The sequence below is a fragment of the Ceratotherium simum genome, chromosome 32, assembly GCF_057802395.1.
Source record: "Ceratotherium simum simum isolate JZ-2026a chromosome 32, ASM5780239v1, whole genome shotgun sequence".
NCBI lineage: Eukaryota > Metazoa > Chordata > Mammalia > Perissodactyla > Rhinocerotidae > Ceratotherium > Ceratotherium simum.
In genome coordinates this window covers 29,897,123-29,918,240 of record NC_141931.1, presented here as the reverse complement: position 1 = coordinate 29,918,240, position 21,118 = coordinate 29,897,123, and the positions used below count along the sequence as shown (strand labels likewise).

Below are 21,118 nucleotides of genomic sequence, written 5' to 3'. Positions count from 1 at the left end.
AGATCTTCTCCCCACATGTTTGAACAGGCAGAATAAAGAATATAGATTCTAAAGAGTTGACTCAGAGAGGCAGTAAAAGCCCAGTGATCTAAAAAAACACAAAAAGTCTTTTCTCACAAGTTCACTTAACTCTTTAACATTGTCCCTATTATTTATGGCTTTCGTTCATATCATTTTAGGTCCTACAAGATCTTTAGTTGAAAAAATATAACAGCTTGTATTTGTAGGGTGAATGGTATATAATGAAGCAATTTCACACATATTATCTCATGTGATCCTCATATGCTAGGTTTTTTTAGCTGTTGTTTTCTGGTTTTAAATTCGAGCCCTTGATAGGGCATGCAAGGCTCTTCTTTTTATATATATACATATATATTTTTTTTTTGAGGAAGATTGGCCCTGAGCTAACATCTGTTGCCAATTTTCCTCCCTTTTTTTTCCTCTATTTTCTCCTCAAAGTTCCAGTAGATAGTTGTATGTCATAGTTGTACCTCCTTCTAGTTGTTCTATGTGGGACGCCGCCAGTATGGCTTGATGAGCAGTACATAGGTCTGCGTCCAGGATCTGAACCTGTCAACCCCAGGCCGCCGAAGCAGAGCGGACGAACTTAACCACTATGCCACCGGGCTGGCCCCCTCATACCCTAGTTTTATAGAAAAAAAAGGCGGGGGAGAGCCCTGTGGAGATGAAAGGGCTCTGCCAAAAGCACATGACTGAACCTACGGATTTTGATCCTCGTCACTTATCTTTATATGAGAACAATCTTTACTATTTCATTGTATAGATTAGTTTGTCTTATCTTGAAATGCTAGGAGGAGTTATTTTGATGGAGGGCAAAAGGAAATAATCTGAAACGTTGATCCATGCCTAGATGGACAGATCAGTTTGGATAGAGAGCTCAGGAAAAGAAGGAAGAATGCTACAAAAAAAAAAAAAAGTAGAGGAGAAAGGATAGCTTTCAGATATCTTAAACAAAAATGGTTCCACTGAAAATCTAAAAATCCTGGAAGAAAATTTAAACAGATGCACACTCACACACACACACACACTCACACACACTCACACACACATACTGATTGCAAAGTCAGTTGTCAAGAAAGTGAGGCATTCTGAAACACTGAAAACAAATGTAAAAATGAGAATCCAAGAGAAAAGCAGAACATTGAATCTGGATTTCACTCTTAGATGTCTGATAAACCCTGGTAAACATGAATCTTGATTTAAAAACTGAAGATAAAAAGGAGAGTCTAATAGGACCCCAGAAGTCTACACCAGTGTTATGGTGTGCTGGAGATACACCTGCCCTATAGAATAAAATAGGAAAGGGCCTTGGCCCGGGTTGGAAAAAAAATAAACTCTCCTCTTATAATTCCTAAGAAAAGCCAACACACATATGCAGTTACAGCTGAATTTACACTATCTATATGGAAAATAAAACACCTCTAAAAGAGAAATTAATTTATTGTCCAAGATTTACAACACACATAAAAGAAAATGCAAACCCTTTTAGAGGAATGGCATTCAACCTACTCTGAAGAATATTCTCAGGTAAGAAAATGTAAGAAAGGTAACATTAGAGTTAAAAAGAAAATCACAAGACACACAAGAAAGCGAACTAAAGAGGTTATTAAAAATAAGATTAAAGAGCAAAAGGATATCAAAATGATGAAACATTTATAAAAAATAACCAACTTGAAATCAAGACTTGAAAACTAAAAATGGAAAGTCAATACACATAACAACAGTTTATACCTAGATGAAGAAAGAAGTAAAGAAATACAACGTATATCTGAAAATTTTTTTCAAGATGGCAGAAAAGAGACAAAAGGTTGAAAATGTGAAAGACAAGTTAAGAGAAACAGACAATAAAGGAAGAAATATAACTTTCAAATTGGAGCTTTTGAAAGGGAGATGAGAATGACTGGAGGAGAGAATTCAGAGAAAGAATGGTTGAGAAATTTCTGGAAACTCTAGTAAGTGTGAATACTCACATTCAGGATATCTGAATTCCAAATGACATAACTACAGAAAAAATAAAAACTAGTCATATTACATAGGAACATTAAACCCCAAAGACAAAGAGAAGATGTTAAGAATAATCAAGGGACCGACCCGGTGGCCTAGCGGTTAAGTGCGCCCGCTCCACATCAGCAGCCCGGGGTTCGTAGGTTCGGGTCTTGGGCATGCACCAGTGCACCGCTTGTCAAGCCATGCTGTGGTGGCGTCCCATATAAAGTAGAGGAAGATGAGCACAGATGTTAGCCCAGAGCCAATCTTCCTCAGCAAAAAGAGGAGGATTGGCAACCTATGTTAGCTCAGGGTTAATCTTCCTCACCAAAAAAAGAATAATCATAAAAAGAGGGGACAAAACAAAAAATACCTGAAAAAAGACAACAAGAGCTTGAATGTGTCCTCTCATCAGCAACAATAGAAGCTATCAGACTAAAATTTTTGCTTCCCCTCCCTCCCCATAAACCCTTGAAAATCACTGATATTTTATTGTCACTATAGTTTGTACATTTCCAGAATTCCATGTAGTGGAAATCATATTGTATTAGCCTTTTCAAATTTTCTTTCTCTTAGTAGTAATAAGCATTTAAGTTTGTTCCCTGTCTTTTCATGATTGATGGTTTGTTTCTTTTTATCACTGAATAATACTTCATTGTATGGACGTACTGCAATTTATTTACCAATACACCTACTGAAGGATATATTGGTTGTTTCTAATTTTTAACAATTTGGATAAAGATGCTATACATATTCACGAGCAGATTTTTGTATGGATGTAAGTTTTCAGCTTATTTGGGTAAATATCAAGGAGCACAATCACTGGAACATATGTAAGAATATACTTAGTTTTTTTGTTTTTTTTTTTGGTGGGGAGGAAGATTAGCCCTGGGCTAACATCTTTGCCCATCTTTCTCTACTTTATATTGGACACCACCACAGCATGGCTTGACAAGCGGTGCATTGGTGCGTGCCAGAATCCAAACCTGCAAACCCCAGGCTGCCGAAGCGGAGTGCGCCAACTTAACCACTATGCCACCGGGCTGGCCCCAGAATACATTTAGTTTTGTTAGAAACTGTCACACTATCTTCCAGAGTGGCTGTACTCTTTTGTATTCCCATCGGCAATGAGTAAGAGTTCTTTTTGCTCCACATCCTCCCCAGCATTTGGTAGTGTTGGTGTTTTAGATTTTGGTCATTCTAATAGATGTGTAATGGTATCCATTGCTGTTTCAATTTGCAATTCCCTTAATATATACGATGTTGAGCATTTCTTCATATGCTTATCTGCCATCTGTATACGTTCTTTGATGAGGCACCTGTACAGATCTTTTCCCATTTTTTAATTGGGATGTGTGTTTTGTTATTATTGAGTTTCAAGATTTCTTTATATATCTTGAATAGAAGTCCTTTATCAGACATATGTTTTACAAATATTTTCTCCCAGTCTGTGGCTTGTCTTTTCATCCACTTAACAGTATCTGTCACAGAGCAGAAGTTCCAAATTTTAATGTAATCTAACATATTAATGTTTTCTTTAATGAATCATGCTTTTGGTGTTATATATAAAAAGTCATCGCCAGATCCAAAGTCACCTAGATTTTCTTCAATGTTATCTCCTGCAATTTGTATAATTTTGTATTTTACATTTAGATCTATGATCCTTTTAAGTAAATTTTTGTGAAAGGTGTAAGTTTGTGTTTCAATTCACTTGTTTGATTGTGGGTGTCCAGTTTTTCCAGCAGCATTTGTTGAAAAGACCATCTTTTCTCCATCGGGTGCCCTTGCTCTTTGTCAAAGACCAGTTGACTCTATTTGTGTGGGTCTGTTTCTGGGCTCTCTATTCTACTGGGCTCCATTGATCTACTTATCTATTGCTTTGCCATTACCACAGCATCTTCATCACTGCAGCTTTACAGTAAATCTTAAAGTGGAGTAATGTCAGTCTCGAACTTTGTTCTTCTCCCTCAATATTTTGTTGTCTTTTCTGTGTCTTTTTTCTTCTCCATATAAAATTTAGAATCAGTTTGTTAATATCTGCAAAATAAATTGCCAGGGTTTTGTTGGGATTGCGGTGAATCTATAGATTAAGTTGGGAATAGCCAACATCTTGACAGTCTTGAGTCTTTCCACCAATGGACATGGAATATCTCTCCATTTATTTAGTTCTTCTTTGATTTTTTTTTTCATCAGAGTTTTATAGTTTTCCTCATATAAACCTTGCACATATTTTGTTAGGTTTATTTCTAAGTACATCCCTTTTTTCGGTGCTAATGTAAATGGTATTGTGTTTGTGTTTGTAATTTCAAGTTCCAATTGTTCATGGCTGGTATATGGGGAAGAAATTGACTTTTGTATATTAACCTTATATCCTGAAACTATAATCTATAATCTGAACCTAAGCTATAATCACTTATTTCTATGAGTTTTTTGGTTGATTTGTTAAATTATTTTTAACATAGACAATCATGTTCTTCAATCCTACCTGTACATCTTTATTTCCTTTACTTGTTTACTTTTATTGCACCATCTAAGACTTCAAATATGACGTTGAATAGTAGTGATGAGATGCGACGTCTTTGCTTTGTCCTTGATCTTAGGCAGAAAGCTTCCTGTTTCTCACAATTATGTATGATGTAAGCTGCAGATTTTTTGCAGATATTCTTTATCAAATTGAGAAAGTTCCAAGGCCAGCCCTGTGGTGTAGTGGTTAAGTTCGCGCACTCCGCTTCAGCGGCCCAGGATTCACAGGTTCAGATCCCAGGAGCTGACCTGCACACTGCTCATCAAGCCTAGCTGTGGCAGTGTCCCATATACAAAGTGGAGGAAGATTGACACAGATGTTAGCTCACGGACTGTCTTTCTGAAGCAAAAAAGGAAGATTGGCAACAGATGTTTGCTCAGGGCTAATCTTCCTCACCAAAAAAAAAAAAAATTAAGATAATTCTAGTTTTCAGATAATTTTTATGATGAATTAAGTGTTGGATTTTATCAAATGCTTTTTCTGCATCAATTGATAGGATCATATGATTTTTTTCTTCTTTAGCCTGTTGATATGATAGATTACTTTAATTGATTTTCACATTTTGAACCACTCTTTCACACAGGAAATAAAGCCCACTTGGTTGTAGTATATAATTCTCTTATACATTGTTGGATTCAAATTGTTAATGTTACATTGAGGATTTTGCTTCTACGTTCTATTTTCTGAGATTGTTGAGAAATACTATTATTTTTCCTTCACATATTTGGTGGAATTCACCAATGAAACTATCTAGACCCGATGCTCATTATAAAGTTCTTATTGATTCAATTTCTTTAAGAGATATTGTCCTATGCAGATGACCTACATCTCTTTGTGGGAAATTAGTTAGATTGTATCTTTCAAGTAATTGATACATTTCATTTATCAAACTTTATGTCATAGACTTGTTCATAATATTCCTTTTCTATTCTTTTAATGTCTGTGGGATCATTAGTGATGGCCCTGATTTAATTTCTCATATTAGTAACTTTTATCTTCTCTCTTTTTTTCTTGTTTAGCCTGATTAGAGGATGACCATTTCACTGATCCTTTCAAAGAACTAGGTTTCAATTACATTGATTTTCTATAATTTTTCCTGTTTTCAATTTCATTCATTTCTGCTCTAATTTTTATTTCTTCTCTTCTACACTCTTTAGATTGTATTCCTCTTCTTTCTCTAGTTTCATACAGTGGAAGCTTAGCTTACTGATTTTATCTCTATCTTCTTTCTGATAAATACATCCAATGCTATAAGTTTCCTTCTATGGTATCACTTTGCTGCATCCCACAAATTTTGATGTTTTAATTTCAAATTCAAATTTCAATTTGAAATTGGAAAATGTTATTTTACTTACTTAGTTTGAAATATTTTTAATTTCTCTTGAGACTTCTTCTCTGACCCATGTATTATTTAGAAGTGTGTTGTTTGATCCATGGCATCTTAAGTTTTCCAGCCATCTTTCGGACATTAACTTCTAGCTTAATACAATTGTGTTATGAGAGCCTACTTTGTGTGATTTCTATTATTTTATATTTGTTAAGGTATGTTTTATGCCACAGAATATTGTCTATCTTTATGAACATTCCATGTGAACTCAGAAAATATGTGCAATCTGTTGTTGTTGATGAAATCCAGTTGATTGATGGTGCTGTTCCACTATACTACCAATTTTGTGTCTGCTTTATCTGTCAATTACTGACAGCAGTGTGTTGAAATATCCAACTATAATAGCGGGTTTATCTATTTCTCCTTACAGTTCTGTCAGTTTTTTCGTTCACATATTTTGATGCTCTGTTGGTAGATGCATATACATTATGGACTGTTATGTCTTCTTGAAGAGTTGACCCCTTTATTGTTATAAAATGTCCGTCTTTTTTTTTTTTTTGACATTCAGATGGTTTATTTGCATGATTAATAAGCACATTTCCAACAGTTCATCAAGCGCTGAGAATAATATTATTTTTAGTAAATGCAGAAAATCTTCCGGTGAGACCCTCCTTCTCTCAGGTCAGGGAGCTCAAATGTCTACCACCTCCAGCAGATTAGAGAGATGGAGCTCAGAGGCAACTTCTTCTTCCCTTGAACTTAAGGGGTCAGCCTTTCCAGGTGCTTCGGGTTTGGTCAGAGATGCGCCTGCTGCCTCTGACAGTTGTGGCTGCTCCCCTGACCTTTCATTCTGAGGGCTGTTGGTTGCAGATGTCTTCATCACAGGTTCTATGGTCTGAGGCAGACACCCGAGTCTCAGGAAGGTAGAGGGGAATGGACGTTGAATCTGTAAATGCTCTTGAGTCTTCAGACAACCATTGCTGAAGTTCATCTTCAAACCTCTGGCTCTCCTTTTTCTCCAGCAGCAGACTGCTGGACGGACACTGGGCAGGGAATCCTCTGCTCTGTCTCCCTCCACACTCCTCTTCCCTACGGTGCCCGTGATGAAATAGAGTGGGAACACTGTTTGCAGAAGGATGAAGACTTTATCCCCAAATTCTCCTGAGTCAGCTATAATTCCTTCCATGTCGGCATTCTGGCTTGCTCTCACGACAAAGGAACATCATATGTTTTCAATTTTTTTTTTTTTTAAATACACGTATCTGACCATCTTCACTTGGTGTCTCTGACATGACGGGCAGCCCGGGGGGCATCCAGTGCCTCAGCCTGTGGTTGATGCACAGACAATGACGTCGTCCCACCGGATCTGGGCAACCAAGGGCCCTGCTCCCGGCCGGGGGAGGGCCTCTTGCTCTCCACCTGTGGTGTGTTCTGTGGAGCACGTTCTCCACCCGGGACTGGAGGGCACGCTGCATCTGGGGAGCGCTGGGAATCTGGGATGCACGATGAACGACCACGGAGTCCCGAGGGCAGAGGCCCCATCTGCAGAAGCTGGATGCTGAACACAGCTGTCTTCGGCCAGGCCAGGTGCTCCGGGGTTCCAGGGAAGGGCAGGAAGCGGCCGTCTGTCCCCACCTGGGCAAACTTGGGGAGGGGCCAGGAGAGGCTGCAGAGCTGTTGGAGGACACCGCGGGGGCCAGGAAGTGCAGCACGCCGCTCGACAGCTCCACTAGGCGCCGGGTCCTGCATGTACTGACTGAAGGTCTGGGGGCAAAGGTCAAGGGCACAGGGGCAAAGGGAGACCAGCCGCTGTGCCACCCGCAGACCCCGAGGCGTGCGCTGTAAATCGTTAATGAAATCAGGGATCTCATTAGCGGTAATCATCCGAAGTCAGCTTACCCGAAACCGGCTCCTGTACATCAGACCATCCCCGGGCTGGGTGCGAGAATGTCTGTGCCAAACAATGACCTACTCCCGAAGAGGCTGGAATGCTGGACACTGCGAAAATCCTGAGCTTTTCCCAGATAATGGACTGTTTTGTCCAAAAAGAGAAGGCTGACCCTGTGGAGTCCTCACGTAGAGGGATGAGTAAGACAGGAAATCTACTTATAGAAAGCTTCAAGTTAAATACAGGTGGTGCCAAGAATATCACTGTGCATATCATGTACATGTAAAGTGTTATGGAAAATAATATTTTACAAACCTAAGATTTTTATAGAAATAGTGATGAATATTGTTTAAATTTTACCTGGGAAATCGTGTTTTTGTTTATTCTTTGTAACACGTCTATGATTACTGTCTTTGTAACTTTCTGATCATTAGTTCTATTTCTCAGCTATTTATTTTCACTTGTTTCTTTTCACCTTTTTCTGTTGTACACAGAAAAAGATATCTAAAAAGGTAATTAAAGTGACAATACAGTCTATAGCATGTTTTAAAAATATATCTTAGGCTTGTGGACTTAATATAATTTTATTTATTTTAAGATACAGTGAGTGAATATGTCTACAAAGGTTGCTAAATTTTTAAATGCTTAGAGCTTCATTCATAAAGAGGTGGGACCAAAGATTACTCTTCTATTTTAATTCGTTAAATAGAAACTATTTCAAGCATACTTAATGTGTAAAGTATATATATCAGAGAGGAAGGAATTCTAATTACATGCTTGACTTAAGAAACTTAATTTAGTTGCTTGAGAAAAGTTAATATGATCAAAACATTTTTGTCAATGTCATTTTAATAGTCCAACGTAGTGTACTTGCACTTAGAGACCGATTAATTGGTGACAACTGATTTTTGATTCTTGTTTCTAATGTGAAGATATCTGAGTTAGTTCTAATTATAAATGAAATTTTAAAATTATAGGTGTATGGCTAGCATTTATTTAGAATTTTTTTCTCTGTAGGTACGTAGCTACATTGAACTGTAACTACTTAACTTTTTTTTTTTTCTTTTTTGTGGGGAAGATCAGCCCTGAGCTAACATCCATGCCAATCCTCCTCCTTTTTGCTGAGGAAGACTGGCGCTGGGCTAACATCCGTGCCCATCTTCCTCCACTTTATGTGGGACGCCACCACAGCACAGCTTGACAAGCGGTGCACTAGTGCGCGCGCCCGGGATCTGCACCCCGGCCGCCAGCAGCGGAGTACGCACACTTAACTGCTATGCCACGGGGCCGGCCCCTACTTAACTATATTAAAATAAAAAAAATTCAAATGAATATCAAAATATTTTCACTGGTAAAAAATTCTGTTCAACAACCCACACTACATATAAAAATCATTTCTGGTTAATTGTACTTCTAAATGAGAAAGTGAAAACACTGAATCTTTTAGAGGAAAGTATAGGAAATATGGAAGGAAATCTCAATTCCCTGGATTAGGTAAGTAGAGCACAATAAGCAATAATCACAAAGTAAAAAATTGATACATTGTTCTCTATTCAAATTAAGAAAATCTGTTCATTAAACGATGCCACGTGTGTGAAAATATAAGATAAAACATGGATGAATGTTTGCTTGTAAATATGACAAAATAAGTCCCTACCAGATAACCCCCTGCAAAACGCAACTGAAAACCTTGGACGTGATATACAAACAGTTACTTGAAGATACCCAAGAGTGACCAGCAGCAGAAAGACTCTGGTGAGTAACACACACTTTCTGAAAGGACTGGAGACTGGGAGCTACCTAAGGCAGGAAGACAATTCCTCTACCCTCTAGGTCCTTCTCACTGGTCTAAGAATTTAATTGAAATGAGACAGAGTAACAGGAGAAAATTAAACAAAGCTTTATAACATGTATGCATGGGAGACACCCAGGAAAACTGAGTAACTCAGCCAGAATGGCCAAAGCTGCCACCTTAAATACCACCTTCGGCTAAAGACAAAGGAGGATGTTGGGGGTAGAGGGAGTCAGTTATGGGAGAGTACCAGAAAAAGCACAGTAAATGAGAGTAAGGTTATTATGCGGATTTAATTCATGTTGATAAGGTTTCTAGAGATAAGGTCATCCTCCTCTTCCTGGTACAGAGAGGGAGACACCTTTACAGATGGAGATTTCGCTCACAAATGTAAACATCTCTTACAAAGGGTAACTTCTATTTGGTTTTCAGAGTTTCTCCCAAGTCTGTAGTGTCTTAAAAATAATCAGCCCAAAATAATCCTCATGCCAAAGACACCCAAGTTGAGGTGCCAAATTCTGCTCCCCTACAGCTGTAAAGGTTCTTTTGCTTTTAACCTTGGGCAAAGTACAGTCTCTATGGCACCCCCAGGGGCAGTGGGGCAGCAAACATGGAGAACACCCACAGTCTTCCTGTCCAGGGACACCTGAAATGTGAGGGGAAACATTGAATGCTGAAGAGATAGGGAGCATCTCATAAGAGAAAGAGCTAGAGAAGGGGATTACCCAAATATTTCCACCCACATTTCTGACTGACCCCTGAAACCACATGTATAGGATGGCCTGAAAACATCTTAGCTAAAGACAAAAGATCTGAGCTAAGACCTGAACTGTCTCTTTAGGAATAGACTTTGCAGCTCAAACTCAGCCAAGAAAACTATATGCTAAAGTATATGAAACAGTATTCATCAGAGAAATCTAACGGAATCCAGAATCTCCTTAAGGTAATGTTCATAATACCTAGGATATAATCCAGGGTTAATAGACATAAGAAGAATCAGGAAAATAGAACACATTCCTAGAAGAAAAGAAAATAAAGTCTGATCCTGAGATGAACCAGATGTCTCAACTAACAGACAAAAATTTTAAAGCAGCCTTTATACATATTTAACACATTAATAAAAACATGTTTTCAATGAATGAGAAATAATAAGTATTAAAAGAGAAGTAAAAACAATAAAATTTTTATTTCCATTTTAAATGGCAATTCTATAACTGAAAAATAGAATTTCTGTAATAAAATATTCACACATGATAGAATGGCTAAAATTAAAAAGACAAGTAACACTAAGTGCTAATGAGGATGTGGCACAGGAAATCTCACATGTTGCTGGTACTAATGGAAAATGATTTGGAAGTTTCTCAAAAGTTAAACATATATTTAACAAGTGACTCAACAATTCTACCCCTTGGTATTTACCAAAAAGAAACAAAAACATGTCAAAGAAGACTTGTACATAGTAGCTTTATACTTAACAGCCTAAACTGAAACCAACCCAAATGCCCACTAACAGAATGGATCAACAAATTGTGCTCTATTTACCCAATAGAATAGTACTGGACAATAAAAGGGAATGTCTTATTTTTATTAATAACATGTACATCAAAAACACTTTAATGAGTGAAGGAAGACAGATACCAAAGAGGATATAATTCCATTAGTATAACATTCTAAAATTGGCAAAACTATTTTGTATTTACAGAAAGCGAAGCAATGATCACCTGCTTTTCGGGTGGAGGATGGGAATGATGGCTCAGAGCACAAAGGGTCTTTGTGGAGTGGAGGAAATATTCTGTGTCTTTATTGTGGCAATGGCAAAATACTTTAGTAGGCAATCAAACATATCTAGGGTTTGAATCAGAACTTATCCAAATCTTTAAGAGTTATAGGATATTAAATTTTAAAAATTGTTTAAATTTTATTAACCCAGATTGCCTATGCTTATATGAATAGAGACTCTTCATTCCTCCTAAAACCGTTAACATCAAGGAACATACTTTGTGAAATGCTGCTGTAGAGGGGATAGAAAGATAACAAAACAAGGAAACTACGAGCCCCTTACACCCTTGAAGAAGATATAACAAGAATACACTTAACTCTATAACAAGATAGTGCTATGTGCTGTAAAGAGATCAAAAATGTACTAGAAATTTTAACAATGTATCTTTTATGTTTCTTCTTAAATGCAGTTTAAAGTCATGAGAATGAGACCTTTTGAGCTAAAATTTCCTCCAGGAGTGTCTGTTTTTAATATAACCAGTGCTAGAAATATTAACACTTTCTTAATAAATTTGAAGAGAATTCTCTTAAGAAACGAGGAAAATTGTTTTGATATATAATTGTATAGTTATAGGAATTCCCAAGAAACATAAAAATGTTGCTGACTAGGTACAAAATTCTATGGGTATTTAGAAATAATGACATGCACCCAATTTATATAGTTCTGTATAACATCTGGGGAACTCTTAAGTTCTACTTCACTCATAAAATACAAGCTAAAAGGTGAAATATTTTCACATATTTTCATGTCCAGCAATCTAAACTAAAACCTAAAGGAAAGATTGATCTGTGCTTTATGCGTTTTCCCAGCCTTTCTCAAGGTTCCTAACAGAAGTGATTTATTGGAGCATCTAGTTTTTAAATGAACAGTTTCCAGCAAAGTGTATGCCCTATAGTAACCTTTAGCAGCTTGTCATTTAATAGGCATGGTGGGGCCGGCCCCGTGGCTTAGCGGTTAAGTGCGCGCACTCCGCTGCTGGCGGCCCGGGTTCAGATCCCGGGCGCGCACCGACGCACCGCTTCTCCGGCCATGCTGAGGCCGCGTCCCACACACAGCAACTAGAAGGATGTGAAACTATGATGTACAACTACCTACTGGGGCTTTGGGGGAAAATAAATAAAAATTATAAAAAAAAAAAAATAGGCATGGTGACCCTTGACCAACAGCTTTTACAACTGTTTATCTTTGAACTTTACACACACTGAGCCCAATTTGCTGAGTAGGTGCGTGTAGGTGCCTTTCTCCCCTGTTCATATTTTTAACATATTTGGAAGCTGCTTTATTTCTTATAGTATGATAAATGTTACCTTGGTGGTATTAAAATAATATAGTTTCCCCAAACAACTGTATTACTTTCATCACATAGTTTATATAGCATTATTTCAAGTCCTTTTCCCCACCCTGGTTTACCATCTTAAGGACCACATGGGTCCTGAGTTTGAGCTGAATAGCTGAATCAGCTTAGGCAGGTTGGGCATCTAAGGCTAAGTGCCTGGACCCCAGGGCACAGGATGACTGCAGGACCCTCTGATTCACTCCCCACTTGAACAGCAGGACTTAGGAGCTCCTGAGTTCACCTCAGATCTTGACAAGCGGTCCTTTTCAAGCATGTCCTGATGCCTAAAAACTTCTGTGCATTCCTAAAATTTTTAACTGATTGAAAAAGCTCAATAAGGAATGAAAAACCTATACAGAAAAAAGCTAGCATTAGTTTGGAAAGACACAACACCCCAGAGCTGTCCGGTTTCTGACCCAAGTTATTGGGAAAGCTATGCCTCTCCATGGAAGTAATCCTTCTTTGCCTTGCTCCCATCCACTCCAGCTCTGAGCCTTAAGTTACATATGGCTTTGGTCATGGACTCAGAGAGATTGCATTACTACAGAAGCATGCAGACATCTGAGGCAGAATTTACCACACGTGGGTAATGGTTCCATCCTTTATAACATTTAGTTTATTCTCTTCTATAACAGACAGAGAAGAAAGTAGGAGGAGAGTATCTGTTTTCCCATTTTATATGTAACAGAGTATGATGAATGGCTAACGTGTTTGAGTTCACATAATAGTTATCAGCTGTTCAAGCTCTATAGCACTCTGACTTTCTATTTACTTCCTCACTATATCATATTGTTAAAAAAGATTCTATCATAGAGTATAGACAGTCTTTCAAATCAATAAACTCAGAAAAACTTAAAATATCCAAAAAAGATACGTATAATTATACACAGAAGATTCAGCTGGCTACCAGAATTTTAAAAAGTTTAAATGGATATTTTAGCCATGTGTGAATATAAATTACATACAAATACAGTCTTTGTCATCAGCATGAAATATTTTATTATGACTAGTGTTACTGAACTAATTTATTGCATTTATTTTATATTTCGAAGTTGGTTGTTAATATGGATATTTGAATATAAGAATCCTTATAATTGGATTACCAGACTAAGTATTAGAAAAGATGTGAAAAAATTGCTTCCAGTTCTATTAGATTCAAAAAGATTTATTGAGATCCTGAAATACCACACTTGCCAAAGGGGAGAACTGTCTTCCAAACTCATCTTTCTTTTCTAAATTTGGTTGTCCAAAATCACTGCATTCACTGCAGTTAATAAAAATCCCTGGCAAGGCATGAGAGTGTTCCTGCTGAAAGCTGCAAGCACTCTCCCCTAAAGACTTGGAATGACACTAAATTAATATGAGAGAGGAAAGCAAGAATTAATTAGTATTTGATGGCAGAGAATTAGATGTTGATTTATTAGTCAAGACCGACATTAGCTGAGTTTACTTTATAAACCTCAAACCATATCCTTTCCAGGTTCGTTCTCATCACCGCCATAAATTCTCTATATATTAACTGATAGATTTTTTCATAACAAACGTAAGGAGCTCTCAGTCAGATGGTGACACAAGTGTGGATGTGTACATTTCCTCTTATTAAAATGACCAGAGGAATATAACAACTGTGGGGAAAATTGCATCAGCGTAGAAAAATGCAAAAATGTGCTACCTACCAGTAAATGAAAATAGAAACAAAGCAGAGATCATAATATTATTGCCAAAACAGTAGTGTTTAAGGCAATAAACATTAAAAGAATATTGGGGACTGTTTTCTCTTGATAAATGTTACAAATGCACATGAAAGATATATATATATTTTTATACAACTAGATTTTATTTTTCCTATACTGCTGATTTTATAATTAGGATTAATTAAAATTAATGCTGAACTGAATGGGCTTTATGTGTAATATTCTGGTGCTTTAATTCCTTTTTTTTGGAGGAATGGGTAATATTATTTTTTACAGACACAGAAGGAACTGGTAATAAGACCATTGAAATAAAGGAACTATCTACATGTTAGTAATTCACTACACTTTTTATAATGTTTTGAAAATCTATTTGTGGGTACAGAACAATGGGTATTGTTAAACTGTATCACATAAATATATGCAGAATTTTATTTCATTGTTAGCAAAATTTTATTGGATCAATAAAATTGGAAAAACTGAAAAAAGTATAAATTCTTGTGCTAAAGAGTATGTAATAAAAAATGTAAACCAAAATATTTATAAATGTGAGGAGAATGTAGGACAATTTGAGATACAAAATAATTGACAGTAATGAATTATGAGCCATAAAATAAAACAAATATTCATGAGTCTTTCCTAATAAAAATAATCAAATAAATAAATAAATGGGGGAGAAAGGAAAACTTTTCCTTACAGTATAATTCCAACATATAAATATAGAAGGAATAATGAAAATAGAAACTCACCATTTTCAAACACCACAATCGAATTTGCAGGCAAGAATTGATAGATGCTAAAATTAGTAGGCAAAAGCACAAAAAAGACGGAGTATTTACATACTCTAAAAATGTCACCTCCCAAGATACTTTTTAATGACTAAGGGAGGAATTAAAATTGCACTTTATCCAAGTGATCAAAATTAATGCCAGTAACGATTAATGAGACATATCAACACCATATACCTCCTGACATGATGCACTGAGAAAGGCACAAATTCTTCGGTATTCTAGTAAAAAATGCCTACCCTGAATTTAATCAGAAAGAAACATCATACAAACCTAAGCTGAGGAACATTCTAAAACATACTGACCAGTACGCTTCAAAATGCTGCCGTCCTGAAACACAAGTGAAGACCCATAAGCTCTCCCAGACGAAGGAGACTCAAGACACAAGACAACTAAGAGGAACAGGGGTCTGGGATTATCTCCTGGAACAAAAAGAAAGAACAATAGTTGGACAATTGACAAAATTCCGATAAGGTCTGTAGATTAGTGGATAGCATTTTATTGATGTTAACTTTCTGATTTTTATAATTGCATTTTGGTTATATTGGAAAAACTGAGTGAAGGGTGTATGGAGATTCTTTGTATTACTTTTTCACATTTTGTTAGTGGAAATTATTTATGATGAAAAGCTTTAAAATTTTTTTTAAAAGAAATGAGAGGAGATATTGACAAAAATAGAACAGCTTCAACACATTTTCCACCACTTTTGATAAATCCAGTAGACAAAATGCATATTCTTGGAGCCTAGAATATAGAAAATCTGAACAATAGAATTCATGAGGGTATTTTAACCTGTGCGATGGTCAGCACAGAGAAGCCCCATTGCCCTTCCAAGGGAGATGTTTTGCCCCAGCTGTCAACCAGCCTCCACTGGTCAGCCCTTCAGGCTTTGCCTCATCTGCAGAGCTCCCTCACCTGGGCACAACCTTCTTGGGGGCAGCCCAGTCCCACTGACATATGAAGGAGTATGAAGTCTGACCTTTCCCCTCAAATCTGAACAACTCTCAAGGCCAATGCTGGCTCTGCAGCTTCCCTCCTTTCAGACCTGTGTAGACTCTGACTCTACCCTCAGCCCATTCCTGCTTTGTCCCCTGCACCACCAAGTGTTGATCCCTAGTGTAAATGTGCATGCCAGACTCCATCTCGGGGTTTGTTTCCAAAAACCCTACCTGTAAGAGACGTACTGAACACTATTCTTAAAGGAATAAGACTTTATTTCTATGTCCCATGAAAATGTCACAAAAATTGAGATGACATTACATTAAAAGGAATACCTCATATTATGTGTAACAGATGATCAGTTTTCCCCAAAGCAGAAATTTCACAAGCCATGTTTTCTAAAACACAGTGCAATAAAATAATAATAAAAGTTAACATAACACAAAAAATAAATTTTTAATAGCATTTTAATTTTGTATAGCATTATTAAAATAGCATTTTAATATTGTAAATTATTATTCCAATTAGTTATTGGATAAATGGGAAATGAGAACCACAAAACATCAATAATTAGAACTCTGTATAAAAATATATTCAGTATGGTCAAAGCCATGTTAAAAATAAAACCCTATATCCTTAAAACTTAATATTATTGAATAAGAATGAATGAAATACAATAAACATTCAGTTGAAGGGGTTAGAAGTAATACGAAAAATATTTTATAAAGATGAATTAAAATAGTGAATTATAACATAAAAGTTAGGATACATTAATAAGCTGAGAATTAGTGCTTTAAATAATAATGTAATATGCACATGTACCAGACTGGAAGGAAACGTGCCAAAAATATCATTTGTGGTTTTCTCTGAGCAGAGAGATTATTGGCAATTTTAAATTTAGCTTTATTTTCTAATTTCTTTTGGCACTGAATATGAGTTTATTTTATTAATTAGAATAATGTTAGCCTCTTAAAACATAAAAAGTTAAAATTTAGGATCTTATATCTTAAACCTTTAAAAGACTCATAAAAATTGATACTTTAAAAATGCTTTTAGATGACAGAGTATACAATCGTTGATTATGCCTTCTTTACTATCCCATAATAGAAGTACTAATATAAGGAGATCGTCTTCTTTAATTATTTTGGCCGCTGTAGTTGCATCTTCAATATCCATTCCTTCTCCTCCTCATACCTAAACTGATTTATGGTCAAGTTTCCACACTCTCCATCCCCCAGCCCCAGGCAGCCCATATTCTTCTGGGAACCTGGTTCCAACATTGGTTCTGGGGTGGGCATAAGAGTCAATTTTAAACTATTTACCAACATAACATCACCACCACCTCCCATTCATGGTTCAAGGAGATACATGACATGTGGTTTGGGTCAGTGGAATGAGAGCAGAGATTTTCCTGGCCATTTGATGGGGAAAAATAAAATTTCTTAGTGCTTCTGAGAAAAAAAATAAAAGTAAAACATCTCTCCTCCTCTCTCTCTCTGTATCTCAGTCTCCATCTCCTTCTCCTTCATAAAGCAAGAAGCCTATCGCCCCTGAGAGTGGGTGGTTATTGTCAGGCACTTTGCAGCCACAGAGAAGAACCATTGACCTTGGGAAGAAGCTGGGAATCGGAAGAACTGCCTGGTGATCTCTTGTACATCTGCATCCATCCTACAGACCCTGTGTGATCATTACCCTAGAGTGGACATATTTTCTATTGTTGAAGGAAGCTTGAGATGCGTTATTTATTTCTCGTAATTAAAGCACCCTAATACATTTACGTCAATATTCTCATAATATAATTATATTATACATGTATGTAGCATTAGAGGTAATTTTAAGGCCTCTTCCACCAAATAAAACTAACACATTTAAAAACCTTACTCTGCCATTTTCTCTCTGTGTTCTTGGACAAGTTGTTCAAATTTTGTGAGTCTATGTCTCCATCTCAATATGGGGTTTATAATTTTAATTTCTTTTTTTTTTTTAACGTGTTAACTTTCTTTTTTCTTTTGAGGAAGATTGGCCCTGAGCTAACATCTGTTGTCAATCTTCCTCTTTTCTTCTCTTTTCTCCCCAAAGCCCCCAGTACATAGTAGTATATCCTAGTTGTAGGTTGTTCTAGTTCTTCTATGCGGGACATCGCCTCAGCATGGCTTGAGGAGCGGTGAGTAGGTTTGTGCCAGGATCCGAATCAGCGAACCCCAGGCCGCCGAAGTGGAGCGCGCGAACTTAACTGCTGTGCCACCAGGCCAGCCCTAATAACTTTAATTTCTTTTTTTCAATTTCAATTATATAAAAATAAGTGCCATAAGTAGTTCTTGTAACATAGTAGGCACTCAAAAATGATACCAAGCCCTTCATTTTTTCTCCTATAGTATCGTATATCCTATGATACTTCAATTGTAACTACAACAACTTATGAGATCTTCTTGAGAGTTAATTATTATTGAGAGACTGAGTATACAAATAGACAATGGCCAGACCACATATGACAATAGAAGTCTGACCTACAACCTCTGCAGCAATCATTCCAGAACTGTTAGGACATGGGCGACAACTGCCAGCTGCTCTGTTTTTGACCCCAACTCAGGACTAACCAGAGAAAGCCATATTCTCCTTAAACGAGCACAGATTTCTCTTCTTTCTTTCTTTTATTTTTATTTTTGATTATTTTCTACAATTAAATCTGCTAACAATCTTATGTAGAGCATCAAACAACACACACAGTTTATGTGTTCCTACATTAACAATTTTTCATCTTTCATTTGCCTGTGGTTGTTTTCCCCCCTCAGGTTTTGCAGACAGATTTGTTGCATAAAACTACACCTCTGAGAAATTTGGCAATGCTGGCATAGGGTTCTGGCCTCTTAATGTGGTACTACTGCCAACGGTATGTTCCTTTATTAAAAAATATAAAGGTTCACTTGCAGCCAATTTGATAGCAGGGTGATCAAATGCAAGATATTTTTAAACATAGGTTTTATGATCCATGTATTTTATGGAATTAAATTAAGACCAAACATTGGAGAAATCACCATGATGCTCTGAGCATGGTGTGGATTATCCTGGCACGGGGTGACCCATTCTGTGGGCTAAGCAATACCATCGTGTGCGTATGAAATAGATGCAGTTGTTTGTGGTGGCACCATGTGGTTTGGCATGTCAGTTATCACACCTTCCCCACAATGAGATGTCTTTTCTGGAAAGGTCTGTAGGGCAGTAGATGGACAATTGGTGGAAGTACAGAGTAGAAGAAGACTTTATGGATCTTTCCCCAACACGCTACCTCTTTTTCCTTAGCACACAGCATCCCCTCCTTATAAGAGGACAAGCAGCAAGTACTTAACAGGACACATCTGAAAAGCTGTGTTTTTAGTTTTGTTTTTCAGTAGGATTAACTTAAATGTAAAGTTATGCTCCTGTTCCTCATTTGGAATTTTGTATGTAAACTTCAAAACAAAATCAACAAGGGTCCTTTAGGTGGAGGTCAGATTTGCTGGATTTTCAACCACTTCTAGACTGAAATATCAGCTGCTCTCAACTCATAATTTTCCTCTCTATTCTGTTATCCATGAACTGTTGTCCAATTCATATAGAATTGTATCTTTGGATTTGTTTTCTCTTTCTCATGGTCCAAATCTATGTCCTACGTACCTTTTTGTTGGTCTACTCTCCGTCCCCACCACATTACTTACAGTCATTGGGGACTAAATTTTACCAAGCATGGTCCAAAGTGCTGGAGATAGAAAGATACACAGTCCCTGCTATTAATAATATCACAGTTCAGTCAAGAAGGTAGGCAAGGGGGCCGGCCCGGTGGAGCAGTGGTTAAGTGCGCACGCTCCACTTCCACTGCCCGGGGTTCACAGGTTCGGATCCTGGGCGTGCACCGACGCACCGCTTGTCAAGCCACACTGTGGCAGCATCCTGTATAAAGTAGAGGAAGATGGGCATGGATGATGTTAGCCCAGGGCCAGTCTTCTTCAGCAAAAAAGAGGAGGATTGGCATTGGATGTTAGCTCAGGGCTGATCTTCCTCACAAAAAAAAAAAAAAAAAGAAGGTAGGCAAGGAAACCAGCACCTACAGAGAAGTGAGAAGAGCTGGGGTCAACACGTGCAAAGGAGTGGGAGCGTAGAGGAAATATGTTTACTTAGACTGGTGGGGACAGGTGGTCAGGCTGGTTTCCTGGAGGAGAGGATGCTTCATATAAGTGTTAAAGTATAAGTAGAAGATGAGGCAGGTTAGTTTCAAGGGTGTGTGACCTTTGTGGGCACACAGGGCCCACACATAGAAAGGACCCGTGCTTGGTTTAATGCTCTGATGTCACCATCTTGAAATTCTTAATAATTTTTGGACAAGGGGCCCCACATTTTCATTTTGTGTTGGGGTCTACAGATTGTGTGGCTAGTCCAGGAGGGAGGGATTAATTGCAGAAAGGCAGAGAGGCATAAAGAGCGTGGTAAATGAGGCATGGCAATGGGTTCAGTGTGACTGCACGTCATTGTGGGGTGGGACCCTGACTGGAGAAGAGGCTAGTAAGTAAGAGAGAACCTAATGCAAGGATGGGCTATATTTGGAGTGAGAACAGGGCTGCCACTAAGCTATAAAGAAAATTTAAAGAGCTAATGAGGAAAAAAAGTTTACAAAGGAGATGAAGAAATTGTGTCCAGAGAGAAGAAACAGGAAGCAGAGGGAAGAAATGGGAAACAGGAGGAAGAAACAGGAAGCAGAGAAGAAACAGGAAACAGAAAGAAGAAACAGGAAGCGAAGGCAGGGTTCTGAGAGTTTGGTGAGGTAGTGACAGAAACGCCCATTGGGTTTCACAATATGGAGAGTATTGAACAAGATTAAACATCATTTGTAGGAGGAAGAAGGAAGAAGTCAGATTTCAGTGGGTTCATGTTTGTACTGACGGAAAAGAAGCAATTAGAGAGGGCGACGATAAAGTTATAGAAGAGAGCGAGAAAGTATCAACTGATGGAGCAAAGTCCAAGGAGACAAGAGGGAGATCTTCCTCAGCTGTTTCCTTTTCTCATTCCCACAGA

General features: G+C 37.5%; 1 pseudogene; it reads right to left on the bottom strand.

Annotated features, from left to right (window-relative positions):
- Positions 1 to 6,549: 6,549 nt before the first annotated feature.
- On the bottom strand, positions 6,550 to 7,729 carry LOC106801060 (germinal-center associated nuclear protein pseudogene; annotated as a pseudogene).
- Positions 7,730 to 21,118: the final 13,389 nt, after the last annotated feature.